Source organism: Cupressus sempervirens, chromosome 8, assembly GCF_028749045.1.
Source record: "Cupressus sempervirens isolate cs-2001-9-10 chromosome 8, ASM2874904v1, whole genome shotgun sequence".
In the NCBI taxonomy this organism is placed as follows: Eukaryota; Viridiplantae; Streptophyta; class Pinopsida; order Cupressales; family Cupressaceae; genus Cupressus; species Cupressus sempervirens.
The window spans coordinates 625,105,667-625,125,282 of record NC_143125.1 but is presented as its reverse complement, the minus strand read 5'-3'; positions in this window follow the sequence as shown (position 1 = coordinate 625,125,282).

Here is a 19,616-nt window from a genome sequence, read left to right as displayed (position 1 = left end):
TAGGTTGAACCACACAATAAACTACAAACTTATAGAATGACAGGAAGAAACACATGAACTGCAGGCATGAAAAACACTTCCTTCTGTCTCTACAATGACTAGATCTACTGATCACTTTCTTTCTTCTTCCTTCTCTGCTCTTTTGATCTCTTTTTACTTCAACTGATCGAATGAGAGAAGTGAGACATTCCTTTTGTCTTTTGCCAAATTATTTTCCCCCTCACTTGCAAACTTGAAAACTCACCTACCTGTGATAAATTTTTTAGTTGTCGTGTAGGTTGTCAGGGGTGGTAGGTGAGCATTTGGCTCCAAGGACAAATGACTATAGCATTTAAATTTCAACACTCCCCCTTTGTCCCAAGCCAAACAAACAAGGATCACTGCTAATCCAAATCAACTACACCAAGACACTCTCTTAGGTGTGCAAAACTTCCAATGCCTAATGGCTTAGTAAATATGTCTACTAGCTGTTGCTCAGACTTGCAATATTCCATTTTGATATCCCCATTTTCCACCAATTCTCTAATGAAGTGATATTTGATCTCAATATGCTTGCTTCTCCCAAGGAATATTAGATTCTTGTACAATGCAATTGAGGAAATGTTGTCACAATAAATTGTGGTTCCATCCTCTTTCCTTTCTTTCAAATCTGTCAAAATCCTCCTTAACCAAATAGCTTGACATGTTGTTGCATTTGCTACTATGTATTCAACCTCTACTATAGATTGAGTAACAATAGGTTGCTTCTTGGATGCACATGAAATTGTACCCAATCCCATATGAAATACATATCTGGAAGTGCTCTTCCTATCATCTATACAACCAGCCCAATCACTATCTATATAACCTACAAACTTGAATTCATTTGCTACAGTATACAAAATTCCAAATCCCTTGGTACCTTTCACATACCTTAGGATCCTCTTTCCTGCTTGCCAATGGGAATCCTTTGGTGTTTGCATAAATCTGGAAATCAAACTTACTGCATGCATCAAGTCTGGTTGAGTTGTAGTCAAATACATTAAGCTTCCAACCATACTCTTGTATAGTGTTGGATCCACTCTCTTGCTAGAGTCTTCCTTGCTCAACTTCAAACCTATTGTTGTTGGTGTGGTTGTTGGCTTACTATTCTGCATTTTGAATCTCTCCAAGATCTGCCTTGCATATTTTTCTTGAGAGATAAAGATGCCATCATGCATCTATTTTACTTCTATGCCTAGAAAGTACTTCAAGAGACCAAGGTCTATCATCTCAAATTCATTTTCCATGGCCTCTTTGAAATCATCAATTAGAGGCTTGTCATTACTAGTAAAAATTGAATCATCTACATACAAGACAACAATCAACACATTTCCATTTGTTGCCTTGATGTAGAGAGTAGGCTCACCATTGCTATTGCTAAAGCCATTGCTCATCAAATATGAGTCAATCCTACTATACCATGCCCTTGGAGCTGGCTTGAGCCCATAAAGAGCTCTCTTCAATCTACATACTTTGTATTCTTCACCTACAACTTCATAACTAGGTGGCTGCTCCATATAGACTTCTTCCTTCAATACACCATTCAAGAAAGTAGACTTCACATCCATTTAAAATACCTTCCATTTGTGTTGAGTTGCAATTTCTATGACAGTACATAGGATTTCCATTCTTGCAACTAGGGCATATGTCTCATCATAATCTCTGCCATACTATTGTTTGTAGCCCTTGACTACCAACCTTTCCTTATGCATATCAATCTTGCCTTCAACATTGCATTTGGTCTGGTAGACCCATTTCACTCCAAACACTTGTTTTTTGGGAGGCAATTCTATTAGCTCCCATGTCTAATTCCTTTCTATACCATCTATCTCCTCATCTATGGCCTTAAACCATTTCTTCTCCTTAACAGCTTCTTCAAAATATATTGGATCACTATGAGAAAATAATGCAAAATTAACACTCATCATAATATTCATACCTTTCATCTTGGTATATCTCCCTAAGACTCTTGGTCTTTCTTGATAATAGGGAGGAGAGTGTGGGATCAAAATTTTCACTGCTACTACTTTGTCAACTAGCTTGGTCTTTACTGTTACTTTGTCATGCTTATAGGAGCTCGACAATGACCAAGGTTGCTTGCCTTTTCTTCTATCATCTCCTTCTTGTTGTTGTTCATCAGCATCCTCTTCACTCATAATTGGTACTTTACTTGAGGTGCTCAGTAATTCATCAATTGGTCCATACCATGACTGATTTTCAAGAAATTCAACATCTCTTGAGATAATCATCTTGTTGTTCAATGGGTCATACAATCTATATGCCTTTGATTTTGAGCTATACCCTATAAAGATGCACTTCACACCTTTTTCATCCAATTTCTACCTTTTCTCTTTATGCAAATGTGCATATGAAACACATCCAAACACCCTTAGGTGTTCAACTGTCCATCTTCCTTGTGACCATGCTTCCGTTGGAATTCTATCACGGACTGCCTTTGTAGGACACTTATTAATTAGGTAAATTGTTGTTGCCACATCCTCTCCCCAAAATTCTTTCAGGAGACCTTTCCCTTTCATCATTCTCCTTGCCATTTCAACAATGGTCTTGTTCTTTCTTTCAGCCACTCTATTATGTTATGGTGTATAGCTAGTTGTGAGCTCTTTCTTTATGTCATGTTTCCTGCAAAAATTTATAAAAGAATTGGAGGTGTACTCCCCTCCTCTATCTAATCTTAGGACCTTGATATAGTGTCCACATTCTCTTTCAACTTTGGCTTTGAACTCAAGAAACTTATCAAATGCTTCAGATTTAGATTTCAAAAAATAAACCCATGTCCTATGACTAAAATCATCAATAAATGTCATGAAATAAGTAAGTCCCCCCAATGGAAGTAACTTTCATAGGACCGACTAGGTTAGTATGCACTAACTCTAATGGATATCTAGCCCTCCTAGAATTTACAGAATTAAAGGGAAGCCTATGTTGCTTACCCAAAATACAAGCCTCACACTTGTCACATGAATTTCCTATTTGTGGAAAACCTTCTACCATTCTTTTATTTGACAACAAATTTAAACCAACATAGCCAAGATGACCATACTTGAGTTGCCATAGCCGTGAAGGGTCTTGAATCACACTCCTTAGAGCTAATTGTGTGGGAGGTGCAACACCAACTTGAGATGAGAAACATGTCTCTATCCTCAAGGGAAATATTATGTTCTTTTTCATTTGAACTGTTACAAGTAAGTTCTTGCTCCCATCCTTTTCATGAATGACACACCCATCATTCTCCATCAACATTTTGTATCCATTTTGAATGAGTTGACCAATGCTCTCTAGATTGTGCTTCATACTAGGGGAAAAATATATATTTTGTATTTCCCTCTTCTCACCTTGCTTGGTGCGGACCATAATAGATCCTTTGCTTACTATTGGTAGGGTTCCATTGTTACCCATTTTAATCTCGGATTTGAAACTATTATCAATAAATGAAAACAAGGTTTCATTACCACTCATTTGGTTGCTACATCCACTGTCAAGGTACAAAACTTTAGGGCTTCCTTCTTCACCAACATTACACATGATGAAGGTGGTGGCATTGTTTCCACTTCCCATGTTCACATTAGCCACATTTTCTTGTCCTAACTGATCATTTTTCTTCTTCCAGCATTCACTTGCATAATGCCCATATTTATGATAGTAGTAGCATTATACATTACTCCTATTTGAGTTGTAGTTTTTCTTACCTCCTCTTGAAGTGTTTTGAGAAGTGCTTGCTCCCTTTGCTCTTCCTAAGCTTTCTACTATAGCATTTCTTTGTCCTCCATTACCTTGGTCTCTACCTCTAAAGATTTTTCCTGAGCCATTTCTTCCTCTCCCCCTTCCTCTTGGATTTGACTGAGCCTTGAATGCTTGTTCTTGGGAAGAAGAAGATGTAGATCTGTTGATCCTATGCTTATGGGTTTGAAGAATACCCATCAACTCATCCATTTTCAAAACAGTGAGGTCTTTTACCTCTTCTATGGTCATGACCAAATTGTCATATTTATGAGGTAAACTCAATATCTTTTCCACTATCCTTTGCTCTTGATAGTCTTATCCATTTGATTTTAGTTGGTTAATCACATTGGAGGTCCTTGAACTAAAATCTACAACTGATTCATTTTCCTTCATCTGAAGGTTCTCAAACTCCCTCCTTATATTCTGTAGCTTTACTGTACGGACTTTATCAATACCGTTGAAGTTTGTCTCAAATATATCCCATGCTTCCTTTGCATAATTTTCTGCTGCAATTTTGAGAAAAATAGTTTTTGTTATTGCTGCCTCAATCATACTTAGTGCCTTTGCATCCTTCCTCCTTGACTCTTTCAACTAAGCCTTTTGTGCATTTGTGAGAGCATCATACTAAGTTGGGTCTGTCACATCATCGAACCCATTTATCAAAAATTCTCATAAATCATTTGCAACCATTATTGTCTTCATCTTCTTTTCCCATGTATCATAATTTTTTCCTTTGAAGGGTGGTGGTTGCTGCCATATCTTTCCTACATCTCCTAACATGTCAAATATCCCAAAAAAAAATGCCCTAACTCACTGTGCATGTGGGGCCTCAAAGCTTTGATACCATGTGAGAGAAATAAAATAAAATAAAAAACTCAACCCTAAAATTTTCTCAGCTCATGAAGGTGTCGAGTGAAATTTTTCTTGGCACCAATAGAAGCCGAGTGATAGGAGAAGGTGCCGAGTGAGCTTGGCACATGAAGGAGCCAAGTGAACTTGGAACATGAAGGAAAACTTGGCACCAATGGATGTCGAGTGAGCTTGGCTTAAACTGCAAAATTTCAACTCAAACAAAGACGAAGCCGAGTGACCAAGTTTATAACATAAATGTTACCACCATTAAAACCAAAGAGACAAAGCTTAAAGTATTCAACAATAAACTTTACAAATGCAACGAATAAGGAAGAGTAATGGATTCACATATGCCTTCTTGATTTCTATTCAACTTTGATTCAAACTATTACAAAATTTGGGAGCATTCGGCTACAACAAGAAAATGCTAAAATAACCCTAAAATTTCAAACGGATGAAACTTCAACCTTTAAACTTTAAACTTGCAGCTCTAATGGCTGCATACAATAGCACCTAGAGCAAACACTGCTTCAAATGTCAAACCACAAAATAAACTATGAACTTACAGAATGATAGGAAGAAACACATGCAACTGCAGGCATGAAAAACACTTCCTTCTATCTTTGCAATTACTAGATCTGCTAATCACTTTCTTTCTTCTTTCTTCTCTGCTCTTCTGATCTCTTTTTACTTCAACTAATTGAATGAGAGAGTGAGACATTCCTTTTGTCTTCTACCAAATAATTTTCCCCCTCATTTGAAAATTTGAAAACTCACCTACCTATAATAAATTTTTTGGTTGTTGTGTAGGTTGTCAGGGGTGGTAGGTGAGCATTGACTCTAGGGACAAATGACTATAGCATTTCAATTTCAACACAGTTGAACCTACAATAGAGAAAAACAATGAAATATCATAGTATGTGTGCAATTAACAATTAAAATTAATCATACTGTTGTGGGAAACCATCATAAACACTGTAAGAAATCTAACAAGCCCACTTTTTAAAAAGTTTTCATAATCTATAAGATGATGACTATAGAGATTTTGTGTGGTAACTGTCTAGAAGATTCAATCCGTACATGCACAAAAGATGCATAGATGTGCAAAAATCTTCAAACACATTTTTTTTTCCAAGAGTTTTTCTTTCTTTAAGTTTGTCAAACCCTAATATTAGGGGGAAGAGTAATACCTACAAAAGTGTTTGAGAATATTTGGCAATAGTTTATAAAATCCTATCTACAAATGAGATTTATCTATATCTTATAGATGTCTTGTGTGAAGCCTGAGCTATGAAAAAATCCCAAAAAATAAAACTCTAACCCCTAGCTCAATTAAACTACGTCTAAAGAACTATCATTTTACAATGCCAAAGCTTAAATTGGTTCCTTAATAAATGTATATATCTTTTGAGCCTTTCTAAAAACCATCTTAGAATCCAAAACGATCTTGTGTATTTTAATCAAATCAATTTTGTAAAGTGAAAATGAAGGTAGGAAAACATATAAGGAGGCCATGCCCATACTTGGCATAGTATTATGATGATTAATAAGCCTACCTATGCACACCCATTTATCTATAAGGGCAATGGATACATGTGAGATTGTAGACATTTGATGAAGCATGATCATATCTTGTTCACTTTTGTTTTAATTGGAGATGTTGATAGACTTGTAGATTGAATAAAACATTTTGGTATTGATGGAGCCATGCAATTTGCCACACTACAAAATGCCACTTGCCTTTGAGCTATTTCCTTGCTAGAGAATTAATTTAATGTTCAATCTTCAACAAAGAAAACAAAGAAATAATGTCGTAATTAAAATATACCAGGGCAGTTCACCTCTGTAAAAGCATGCAAGGAAAAATGTTTTGTAGATGCCAAGTGTTCTATCAGGCTTGCAGATAAAATTAAATGCTCTGTATCTGCAAGGCTTGTTAGACTTGTCATTGCATGTGCCTTCTTTATCCTCAGAGGTTGTATTTTTTGTCTATCAATCTACCATCAGCCAATAACATTGTTGAATTTATTTTTTAAGAATTGTTACCGTTTGTTAAGAAATTTGAATGTTAATTGGTCTACCTATTAATTGATTAATCACTATTTAACTAAAAGCCTCAAGCAATAGTTATTGCAATGGCAGGAACTAATAACAAGACTAAGAACACTAAGAACACACTTCATTAAGTTTCTCTCTTTTTTAAGCTGGTGATAGATACTGACCAAAAACATTATTTTAGTCCACAAATTAGTATAACTTGGAGTGTACATTGGCCCACAATCGGTCCATATTATATTACCCACAAGACAAAGAAGCCAATATAATATACAGAACCACAAAGTGGAAAAGAATTGAAAAAAAATCATGAGTGTAGTGGGCATGAAAGTTGTGCGACAAAGTGATCACCTGCAAAAGAGTGCACCTCCATCCTTGGAAGTAAGCAATCTAACTCCAGATCTCTTTAATACAAGTAATCATATTCTTGTGTTGTCACCCATCTCATCTCCATGTATGGATTTGGAAGGAGATCAATCAAATGTTGTTGTTTTTTTTTTTTTGTTAGTGTATGATGTTTAAGGGTGGTAAATAAAAATTGTAATTAAAGGAATTTGGGTCTTCATTTGGGAGTTCAAATGCAAAAAATTGACAAAACAATGGCATTAGATTTAGTATAAATTGAGGAAGAACTTGGGTCTTTGTTTGGGAGTTCAAATGAAAACAACTGAAAAAACAATGGCATTAGATTTAGTATAAATTAGGAAGAACTTGGGTCTTCATTTGGGAGTTCAAATGCAAACAAATGGAAAAACAATGGCATTAGATTTAGTATAAATTTTTATCTCTTGACAATGGAAGAGATCAAATTCAAGAATTTGAATTTAGGGTTAATTTTAGTGCCCGTCTTACTCCTGAAGTGAAAGAGATCGAAGACACTCTACAACTCTCTATCGTTTGTAGAACCATTGTTGTAGATTTAGGAAATTCGTCTCTGGGACTTCTCAAATACAATAATGTAGTCTTATCAATGTGTTGTATATTCAGACCAAGCATTTCTATGTTTGGTGTCTTTCTCTAGTTCCTTGATAAAACATGTCCAATTTCTTTTTATAAAAGTTTACCAGGTTAGGGTTTTTCATTACATTTTAAAAAAACATAGCTTAACAATCAAAGTTTCATATACATTTATATTTATCTTTCTATTTTATAATAATGAAAGTGGAGAGTAAAAATATTTTTGACTATTTGATTATTTAATTATAATATTTAATTCAGTTGGATACTTAATATATTAGTTAAGTGGTAATATTGTCATTTCTATCGAAGTTCAAACTCCTCATAAGTCTTTATCATTGACAGACTGTGATTAATTAAACATGATTAAGCTATAGCATCCTAATATAAATTATTGGGCCTTTATAGTACATTGGAAATTTTAGGTCCAAATTGTTGAATTGAACACTTCTTGACCAATTTTGTGTCATAATATATGTTGTATGCACTATCTAGTGATATTCAAATAAAAATGAAGATTTTAAAATGTCTATTTTATTAATTTATAAACCTCTATATGTGCATATAATACAAAAGAATGAAAAAGTATAAATTATATCATAAGCACTCTTCAAGTTTACTTCAAATTATCATGAATAGAGAAATTAGAGTTATAATAAAATTGAGGCTTACATATTTTCTTGTCTTGCATTTGAGAGCCTTAGGTATCTATATCTAGAGAATTTTCATATAATTTATTATGTTAGGCCTTTTGTACTTACAAGAAGGTAGTTTTCACTGATTATAATGTATCTACTATTACTTAATTTATTGGTAGTATATAGTACTCATTTTAAATTCTAGACATCCAAAAAAAATTATAAACTATTCATATATTTACCAACCTAATTTGACCCAAATGAAACTTAAACTATGACATTTCTAAACCAATTCCTAATAATCATTTATTGACAGATAGACTAGGATATGAATCATTTATCCTAATACTCATTTAAAAAATAAGTGATAGTTGAATACAAATATTTTTGTGAATTGTGCAAGGAGTTAAGAAAAAATAAACTACTTATAATATCAAATGGATATATTCTATATACTCTGTGATCCAACAAAGAGATGAGCATTTGTCCATTGTGAAGAAATATAAGCCCTCAACATAAACATGATTAGAGATTAATTCAAAGTGACAAAGACAACCTTGTTCTAAGTTAAGGTGATATAAAACACATAAGCTTAAAGTTGTAATGATGAAACTATATTAAATTTCTCAATAGGAACATTGGTAGGATATTTAATTTTCCTTTATTCATAGTAGAAATAAATTATAAGAAATTGGTATTACTAAAGGTTGAAAAGAGGCAACCATAATTAACATGTTGTTTCTTCTTGTGACATAAATCATGTTGTCTATGAAAAAGGATAATTTAATTTTTTTCCCAATATTTTATTGATGTATTAAAAAGTAGCCAAAAGGGGAGTTGACCCTGAAGTACAACATGCTAGAGAACAATCAGTAGTCATAGCCCTACAATTCAACCTATGCATTTCATAGACATCAAAAACATCTTATCGACCAAGAAAAGATCCATTTTCTTGTTACTAATAGTATTAGCATAAACAACCATATTACTATAAAGTCTAAACCAAAACATATAGTGGTAACATAAAATGCAAGTGTTGTTATGTAACCAACAGTGATCCAACTTAATCAAAACTGTCTCACACAACACAAAGTTCACCATATGCCACATCATAACAAAAACTAAAAGAAAGGAGAGCATAGGGGCTATCTCCCTTATTTCTCATCACGGTCCTTCTCAACTATTTTTTCCTCCTCCTCCTTAATAAGCTTGTCCAAGAGGGACTTGAGCTAGCCATCTGCTAGAAAACTATAGAGTGAGTGGATGGTTTCACTTTCTTTTCCCACTTCCTTCTCCTCCTTGTTCACCTATAGGAAATACAAATTGGTGGCCATCAAATGCATTATCTTCAAAGTAAACTCAACAAGTGTCCCAAATTTCCAATACAAGGCCTCCTGATTGTTGGTCAGATCATGCATGGACTTCTCCAGCCTAGCCACCCTGGTTTTTCTTTTATCCTCTCCATGGTGGTGAGTCCCCATCTTCCCCCCACCTTTAGTAGCCTCCTTCATTGGGGAGGTGATATCCTCACCCAAGCTCTTTTTTGGACATAGGTTACCTTTCATGGTATCAGAAATATGGGATGGCCTACTCGAATATCATTTTTCCCAGAGCTAGGGTGAATCACTTTTATCTTGCTCTTCCTAAAAGGTTTCATTTTAGTTTATGTGCACTCTGAGCTTGCCTCTTTCTTGGTGGGGTCCTAAATTTCTCCATTTTGAGCCTCTTGTTGGATCTCCTTGAAAATTTATTACTCTGCTCAATATCAGTATCTGAGTAAATAAGGATAATATCCTTTCCGGTAGTAGGGGAGTTCTTGATAGCTCTTTTTGAAGCTAACCTAGGGCTCAAGTTAGTGGAGGCTTGGGGAGTCATAGTGGTAAGGGGATTAACCACAAGACGAGGGTTGAGGGCATGATGGAATTTATAGAGCTTGAACATGAAGGCCTAGTGCAAGATATAAAGGGGTTTCTCTTCTTCCATCTTTTTCTAGACTTTAAAAATACTATCCTCTATCAAATACAAAATAAGGTGTCAAAAAGATATTAATTCTAGGTTTCTAAAGTGGTTTAAGATGGGGAAGTGGTAATAATACAACACTTGGAACTAGTCCTCAAGCATGATGTAGCACATGATGGTGTACCATACAATATCACATGGATTAGGTAAGTCCTCACGAGAGAAGCTAGTGCACATGCGCATAGGTTCCTCCTTAGGGAAAATATTTTTTCCTAGACTCATCTCATTTGAAACTTTGGATTGTTTAAACCAACTCTTACCTGCAATAAACAAGCCACCCACCTTAGAAATGAGCTCCTCTATTATTTTGAAGGCCACCACATTAATGGTCACCTTTCTATTAGTCCAAGAATTCACAAATTTTAGGGACACATGTTCATGAAACCCTTTAATTCACTCTATGACCAGTAAAAGTCCTCCTTCCCAAAAGTAGACTCACACCCCTCACTATCTCTAATACAAGATTCAATAATGTCTAGCTGAATATGGTTTGAGATACCACCCACATTGCATTCACTAACCTCAATCATCAAACCTTTAGGTTTCATGACATTCCCTTAGTGCAGGATAGAGCTTGAAAGTGGAGGTTGTTTAAGATTATAATTATTAAAATGTTCATATTGAAATCATTAATACCCTTATTATGATCACAAGGTATTACATTTTCCCATTTGCATTCTATCTTTACACATATGAATGGTATGTTCCCATCATGGTTGAGAAGTGCTAATTGTGCCTCTGTTCTGATCAACTAGATATGTAAATTTCATCCTTTCTACTAAATCTTTGACACCAAATGTTTTGCAATGACCTTAATGATAGGATCTACTTTTCCTTATTCTTTCTTGTCTTACTCTCACATTTTTCAATGGCATCAAGACTCCCTTATAAATATTAGTGGTTCGTTATGCATCCTTGATTCAAATGTTCTCACTCAAACCCTTGAAATTCACCTATTGGTTGCATGCAGTCTCCAATGTTTTGATTGGCTACATGAGGATTGCATAGGTGGTTGTGAGCATTTGATCTTATCCTTTTATCCTATCATGAGTCATGCATAACCATTTCACATCATGTTTTGTATTGGCACAAACTCTTATGCTAATCCTACATTGCTTGGCACATGAAGTAATATTGATGCTCAGCACCATTTATTCTAGATTGCTCGGCATCCACTATGTTTCCTAGTTGCTCGGCTCCTATAGAATTACTATGTCACTCGAGACCTATTAGTTTTCTGCATTGCTCATCTTCTACTTATTCTTGAATCACTTGGCTCCTATTAACTTCACAATGCTCAGCTCCTGTTGGATCCTAAGTTACTCGACACATATTGGTCTCATCTGCTCGGCACCTACTGTGACTTGCTCGACACATACTATCTTTTGGTCTAATCGGCACTATCTGTAACTCAACATGTGTTAGAGCTCTGGCTTAGCTTCCATTGTATACTCGGCATGTATAGTGAAAATGGTTAAGTGTGTTGACACTCATTTGTCAATCTTACTTATTTGATCAACAATCTCCCCCTTTGACATGAGTGTCAAAAAAACTTAACTGATCATTCATGATCTAAACCTTATGTGTCCATTCTTCACTTAAAAAATTTCAAAAATATATTGTGAACAACTTATGACTCCCCCTGAGTTGATTATGTCATGAATTCTAATGTCTTGTGCCATTGTGCCTGATGTACTTTGTTCTTTGACATGATTCTGACTTGTTCTTGCCTTCTAATCCTATTATCTCCTTATTTTTCTATATGCATTTCTCCTCCTTTAATATATCTCCCCTTAAAAATATTATCTCTTACATTATCTCCTCCTTTGAATATTTTCTCCCCATTTTTGACACTTATCTCAAAGGATTCTAAATGGTAATGCCATGCTTGGCCAAAAATGTCTTATTTACCTCAAGGAAAATTTGGAGAGTTGCATCCCAGTTATTCAATGCAATATCCAATGAATTTTTTTGGATTGCAAGCTCTGCTACTAGATCAACAATTCCTTCATGTGTATAAATATTTAGATGCTTCTTCAGGACTTTTTCTGCATACATTTTCTCCTTGTGTAAGACTTCCAAATGGGGAGTGATAGAGGCTTGTATTTGCATTAGCTTTTCTTTAATAGTGGCCTCTTCTTCTAATAATGAAGCTAATTCCCTTTGAGTTTGAAGCATTTCAGCAAAATGCTTCTCACTTTGTGCAGGATTTGAAGCTAGTTGCATGATAAAGAGCTTTAGTTTGTTCTCAAGGTTCAAAATTTTTGGATTTATTTCTTGTGTGAACCTGGAAAAATCACACAATTTTCTATAAAGGGAAAATATGTTCCCTAACACAATCTTTACATTATCCAATTTCTTAGCTAGGTCAACCTATCCCAAAACAATGTTACTAGCTATCTTTTGGTTGACCTTACCTAGAAACTTCTTTTCTGACCTTTCCATTAGTTTTACATTTGTATCATGGTCCTCATTATTCACTTGGTCAACTATATTAGATAGGTTCTCAAGGATTGGCCTGCTTGAATCTGGAGGTTGTAGGCTAAAGGCATCCATGAATCTATCTTTGGTCTCATTCATTGCTTGCTTATATTTGAAGTCTTTCCTCATTGCCTCTTGCCTCCTTTTATCCAATGCACTCTATATTTCATTCATCTTTTCCTCAGTTAGAGTGCTTGAATCATAATAAAATATTTGGATTTCTTCATCAATCTTAGGAATACCATAATGAATGGTCTTGGCTACCCTAGTAGAACTTGAGCTTGGTGTACTAACTTATAAGGTCAACTTGTCAGTACTCAGTTGCTGAATAGGTTTGGTAGGAGTTCTTGTTTTTGGCAATTCAACCAAAGTTTGTATTGCAGACTCCTCCTTATCCTGTGTTTCTTCTTTATCCTCTTCTTGTGCTACTACTGCTGGGGGTGTACTTTTTATCTATATTGATGTACCTCTGACTTCCCTTGCTATTGCACTCAGCTCCTGATGAGCTTGTATGGCTATTCTTGGTGGTGATGGAGGTGGTAGAAATGGAAGTCTAGTAGTTTTAGTGATTTGAGGTGGTTCTAGTGGTGACACCTTGGCTTCTTTGAGTTTATCTACTGACTTTTGGATCTCATCTACATTGACCAATATGGGACTTGTACACAAACATGCTTGAAGAGTTGTTTGGTCAAGGATCTTAGTGAGATCCTCTACAGTTAATGGATTGATGTTTTGACTTGAGGTGTTAAAAACATCCTTAATCTTTATAATTTTTGTAGGTGTGGTGGTAGAGTGAGGAGAACTAGGAGGTGGAAGTTGTGTGTCTTGCACACTTTGCTGCTCATCAGTACCCCTGTCTTCATCTTTTCCTTCCTCCTCTTCAACCTTTTTCTCTACTTCTATCTTCTCTTCTCTCCTCTTTCTTCTCTCTTCTAGTTTAGCTATAAATTTTTCTTTGTATTCCTCTTCAAGGACATCTTTAGTTTTCTTATACAAATTCTTCCATGATCTCATTGTCCTTTGTACAACTTCTTCAATTTTATTTTGCAAAATGGAGAATGCCCTATACTTTGGTGTAAACCTTTTATTATGCCTTTTGACTTTTTTAATTATTTGTTCCTTTTTCAAATCAGGTAGTATACTTGCTAGGGTTGATTCCCTCATTTCTTTCACCATTTTCAAACAAAAATGCCATCTGTCTTCTACAATTTTAAACAATTCCTTTGGCAATTGTCCATCTAGTTCAAGAGGTGTATGCTTGAACTATGCCATCATTACATAGACTGATTCTTCTATTTTGTTTTGTTCCTCTTTAGTGAATTTTTTGAAATCAATCTTTTTCATTTCACTTAAGTCTCCATTCCTAATCTTTTCACATAATGTATCAACTGAAGACTTAAGATGATGACTTACCTTTTCAGAGTGATCTTCTTCATCAGTATCAGGTTGAGCCACATATCTTTTCCTTTTCCTTGGCTCTTCCTATGCCTTCTTGGTTGTTTGCTTCTACCTTTTAGCTTCCTCTTTGGCTTTTTGTGTGGTGGCCCTTGTTGTAGCTCTGGTTGTTGGCTTCTTTGGTGTAGGCTACGAAGTAGGAGGTGTCATTGCCTTCCTTTTGATGGCCTTGTCTTTGATGGGTGCTTCCTTGGCTCCTTTTTCCTCGACACTCTCATCTTTGTCTTCACCTTGGCCTTGTAACAATTCAAGTGGCCCTTGTTCTAACTCATCCTAATCTTTCTCATCATCACTTTCCTCTTCATCTTCACTAATTTCTTTAGCTTCTCCTACTGCACTTGTTGCTTCAACACCAAATTTCTTCTTTATTTTCTTTTCCAGCTTCTCTTTCTTGTTCACTATTGTGGCAGTCTTGAGTTCTGTAACAACTCTTGATTTGATAGTGTCATAAGTTCCAAATGCCTTGGCAGATTTGTCCATTTCCTCTGCAAGTAATGCTGTAATAGCTGCTAAATCTTGATCAACATCAAGCTCATATCCTAATGGTCTGAGCCATCTTACTCTTGGGATGACTTCTTGGATGTAAATATAATCAATGACAACTAGAAAGCATATTTCATTCTCATGTTGATTCACCAATGAGGCTAGTATCCTCATTCTTTTCTTCATTGCATTCTTGAAATCATCAAAATAGATAGTCATTTGATCATCAAAGCTATCTCCCATTTGTGCAATAAAATCATTAATTTGATCAAAAAAAAATTTATTCTGACTCTAGTTGACTTTGCCAAATGAAGGGAATTCCTTCATCACATAGAAGAACATACAAACTAACACTAACCCAAATTTTCATTGTCCTCTCTTAGACTTTCTAATTGCTCCAAGATTTTCATTAATCTGTTGCAACACGAGCTCTGCGAGGTCCTATGTATGATCCTTCTTTATCAGTTTGTATGCAACATCAACAGCTATACAAGGCACACTATTCAATCTGCTAGATTGATAAAATTTGTGTGATATGATCCTCATAGCAAAATCTAATAGGGGGTCTTTTACTGTGTTAATTTTCATTCCCCTGTTATTCCATTTTGCACCTGTGTTCTTCTCTATTGTCTTGGGCCAATCTAGGGTTGGAAATCTTGTAACCCTATGAACCATCTTCTCGATAATTTTAACTGGTCCTTGCTCTAACCAGAATGATCCATCTTGAATTTTACTAAGTATTATGCATATCCACTAAGTTTTGAATACGATTGGAAAAACTAGAGCTTTGGTTAAACCCTTCTTCTCTATAATTGAAAATTCATCCTTCAATATACCATTATCATAGAGTTTATCATAGGTGTTGAAGATTTCTAGGTCTCCTATGGCTCCTATTTTGCAGTTATAACATTTACGCACATCTTAGACCATAACAACTTTTTTGGGGATCATAGACAATGCACCTGCGGGATCATTTTTGTATGCTGCTTCTAGGATTGGCCTGAATTCAGGTTGCTTAACCTCATTGCTGACAAGATGAATCTCATGGCTTTCCTTTCTTTCGGTTGAATTTGAACCAAGCACCATTTTTAACCAAACTAGGGTTTGAAGTTTAAAGTAAACTTCACAAACTGTACAACTCGGTACCTAGAGGAAATACCTGGTTAAATGCTTAAATCACTTGAGTAGATGTTGAATCGCTGCAAATCACTGGTTGAATGCTTGAAAATTTCTCAATCATGCTCCTGGTAATTGCTCTTCATTTGAATGGCTCAAAATTGAATTGATTTTCACCTTTAAGCAACTCAAAAACCTTGCATTTAATGCATTCTTGTATCTTCACCTGTCACTCAGCTTCCAAAGGTTTTCAACTTGGCATCTGTTGTATTTCACGCGATAGCTATTCTCACTCGACATCTACATATTTCCTCAGTAACTCGGAAACCACTATAGTTTTACTCAGCTCCCACTAGCCTTTTTAACTCAATTTCCAAAGCAATTTTACTCGGCAACCAAAGATAGCTCGGCATCATCATTCAAATTTTGTCTTGGCATCTTAACTCATGCAAATTTATACTTTGCAGAGCTTCTTCTCTGTTTATGGCTAATGTATGATACTTCCTTATATGTATCAGCCCCATAGGCTCATCTTGTGATTAGTTGGATGAGGTATGATCACTTCACCTCTTGGGTGAAGTGATCCTTCCATTAGATGCATTTGGTACATCCTTTTTTTGCCATGTCTTCTTTACGTCTATTCTGATGTGTGTCTCCTTAACTTTTTCTTTGCCTTTATTTACTTCAGTCTTGGGTGCTTTGGCCTTTGTTGGACAATTCTTGCTGACATGTCTAGTTTTCAAGCAACTGAAGCAAGTAGTTTGGTTCAACCATATTTTATAGTTCCCCTTGAAGTGTGTCTTAATGCAATTCTAGGGTATGTGACCATACTCTTGACAATAATGAAAACTTTATGTTATATTGTAGTCCCAATTGTAATGATGTACATATTTGTCCCTCCTTACATGCTAATTTGGTGTCCACATAGGCTTTGATCTACATTCAAAAGCTCTATGTCCATACTTCTTGCAATTATGGTAGTGTCCATCAACTCTTTGTGTCCTTGTGACTTTAGACCTCTAGTCTTGTGTCATGTGTCCCTGCATGTTGCACTTGTGATAGTAAGCCTTGCTTTTAGGTATGCTTTGCTAATTGATACTTCTATTCCTACAAACATTAGCATTATGCCCCTTTTTATTATAGTAATGACAAGTTGGTTTAGAATCCTTACCTTTGTCACTTCTTTTCTCAACACTCTTCGATGATTCACCAACTTCAGTGCTGGTGTATCCAAGTCCTGATGTATCATGGGCTGATCTTGGGGATTTTAGTAACTATTTGAAGTACTTGATAGCTTCACTTGACTTGTTGAGATTCTAATTCATTCTGTAGTTGTTCATTCTGCATCCTCAAAGTAGAGATCTCAATATCCTCCATATTGAGTTTATGATGAAGATTCATCAGTTGGGCAATTGTATCCATCTGGATGTTTGAGATCCTTGTTAATTCAATACATTTTTCTTCAAGTCTATTTGCAAGATTTCTTTTGTCATCTTCCATCATGACTCTATCTTCAACTGCTCTTTTCTTTTGCTCAGTGATTTCACATAGCATCATGCCCCGTGATTCATGCTCCATCTTAAGAGTTCTTATCTCTTCTGCTTGAACTATATTTTTCTCCATCAGTTCTACTATTGTTGCATTAAATTCTTTGGAATCTCCTTTGGTAAATACTTTTGTGGTGTCAATCTCCTTATAGTGAATATCATTTTTGGCTAAAGCTATTTCCTTCCTTCTTTTTAAGGATTTTCTTAATTCCTCTCTAGATGCACATCTATCACCTAGTTCTCAATGATCTTCCCAAGTTTGAAGACTTCCATCTTCAGATCTTTTCCTCCAAGCTGTTAGGCTTCTTCTTGAGAGAACTTGGCTCTGATACCAATTGTTGGAATTTCTTAATGGGAAGAGTGCTTCTGAGAGGGGGCAGTTGGGGGGGGGTGTGTGAGGGGGTGGGGGCTGAATCAAAAGTACTAGCCTTTTTTCTTGTTTTAAATCCTTAATAACATATAACTGAAATTAACATGCAAGCATAAAAACATTAAACAATCATGAGAAGAAAACATGCATCACCACATAACACTTGAGATTTTGATGACCCAAAAGCCCTCCAGGAATAAGAAGGTAAAACTAGGGTGGGGATGATACCCACGAAATTATTGTAGCAATTGATTTCAACCACTTCTGATGGTTTTCCCTATTAAAGGCTACAACACAATATTAAATGTGACCCTATTAAATGATTTCTATGCCTTATTAGGAGTGTGCCTTGTTAGAGGACTTAAGAACATTCAAACTTAAGAACATTCAACTTAGAATGCCACCCTATTAAGGGATTTACATAGAGCTATTAAACCCACCTAACTCAATAGGATTTCCAAATTCCTAATACAATTGTGAGAGAGTATTAGAATAATACACCTGATCTAATGCAATCTCTAATGTTGATCTCAGGCTCTTGTTCTACTCTTCAATAATTGATCTCTGCTAGATCTAATCTGCTGATTATGTTCCTTATTCTATTCTGATCAACTAGATGTGTAAATGTCATCATTTCCGCTAAATCTTTGACACCAAATGTTCTGCAATGGCCTTAATGATAGGCTCTACTTTTCCTTCTTCTTTCCTCTCTTACTCTCTCATTGTTCAATGGCATCAAAACTCCCTTATAAATATTAGTGTTTTGTTATGCATTCTTGATTCAAATGTTCTCGCTCAAACCCTTGAAATTCACCTATTTGCTACATGCAATCTCCAATTTTTTGATTGGTTGCATGAGGATCACATAGGTGGTTGTAAGGATTTGATCTTATGCTTTTATCCTGTCATGAGTCATGCATAACCATTTCACATCATGGTTTGTATTGGCACAAACTCTTATGCTAATCCTGCATTGCTTGGTACATGAAGTAATACTAATGTTCGACACCATCTATTATGGATTTCTCGACATCCACTGTGTTTCCTGGTTGCTTGAATCCTATAGAATTACCGTGTCACTCGACACCTATTAGTTTTCTACATTGCTCAGCTTCTACTAATTCCTGAATCACTCAGCTCCTATTAACTTCGTAATGCTTAGCTCCTGTTGGATCTGAGTTACTCAACACATATTGGTCTCATCTGTTTGACACCTACTATGACTTGCTCAACACATATTGTCTTCTAGTCTACTTGGCACTATCTATAACTTGGCATGTGTTAGAGTTCTGGCTTGGCTTCCATTGTATACTCGGCATGTATAGTGAAAATGGTTAAGTGTGATGACACTCATTTGTCAATCTTACTTATTTGATCAACAATCATGGATTACCCCATTGACTACATTCTTACCAACAATATCTAAGGCATTGATATTAAGTTTCATCTATAAAATTGGGTTGGCTGGTGCCAAATCATTTTTCGTCTAACTTATAAACTTTAGATCTGTTGAATCTTGCCACCTTCATGCTAAGTTCACATGATGTAGTCCATTTGGTATCTTGGTCACTCAAGGGGTTCATGGGACTTTTTAAAATCCAATCACTACATTCCTTTAGGATCTTTGTCAACTAAATAGCTACCATGTTGGAGGGAGAAACTTTGTCTCATAAGATGTGGTTATTCCATTCCTTCCAAAATTTCTAACAAACAAAGGGTTTTAAGGAATGGATGGTTGGAAGGGCCTTTCCAATCAAATACCTAATGGAGGTCCCCATTAAAACACAACTAAATCCCCCATTTAGAGAAAATTTCCCTCCAAATATCCCAAGCATAGCAACAATGTATAAATTTTTTTGGATGGATTCGACAACATCATAG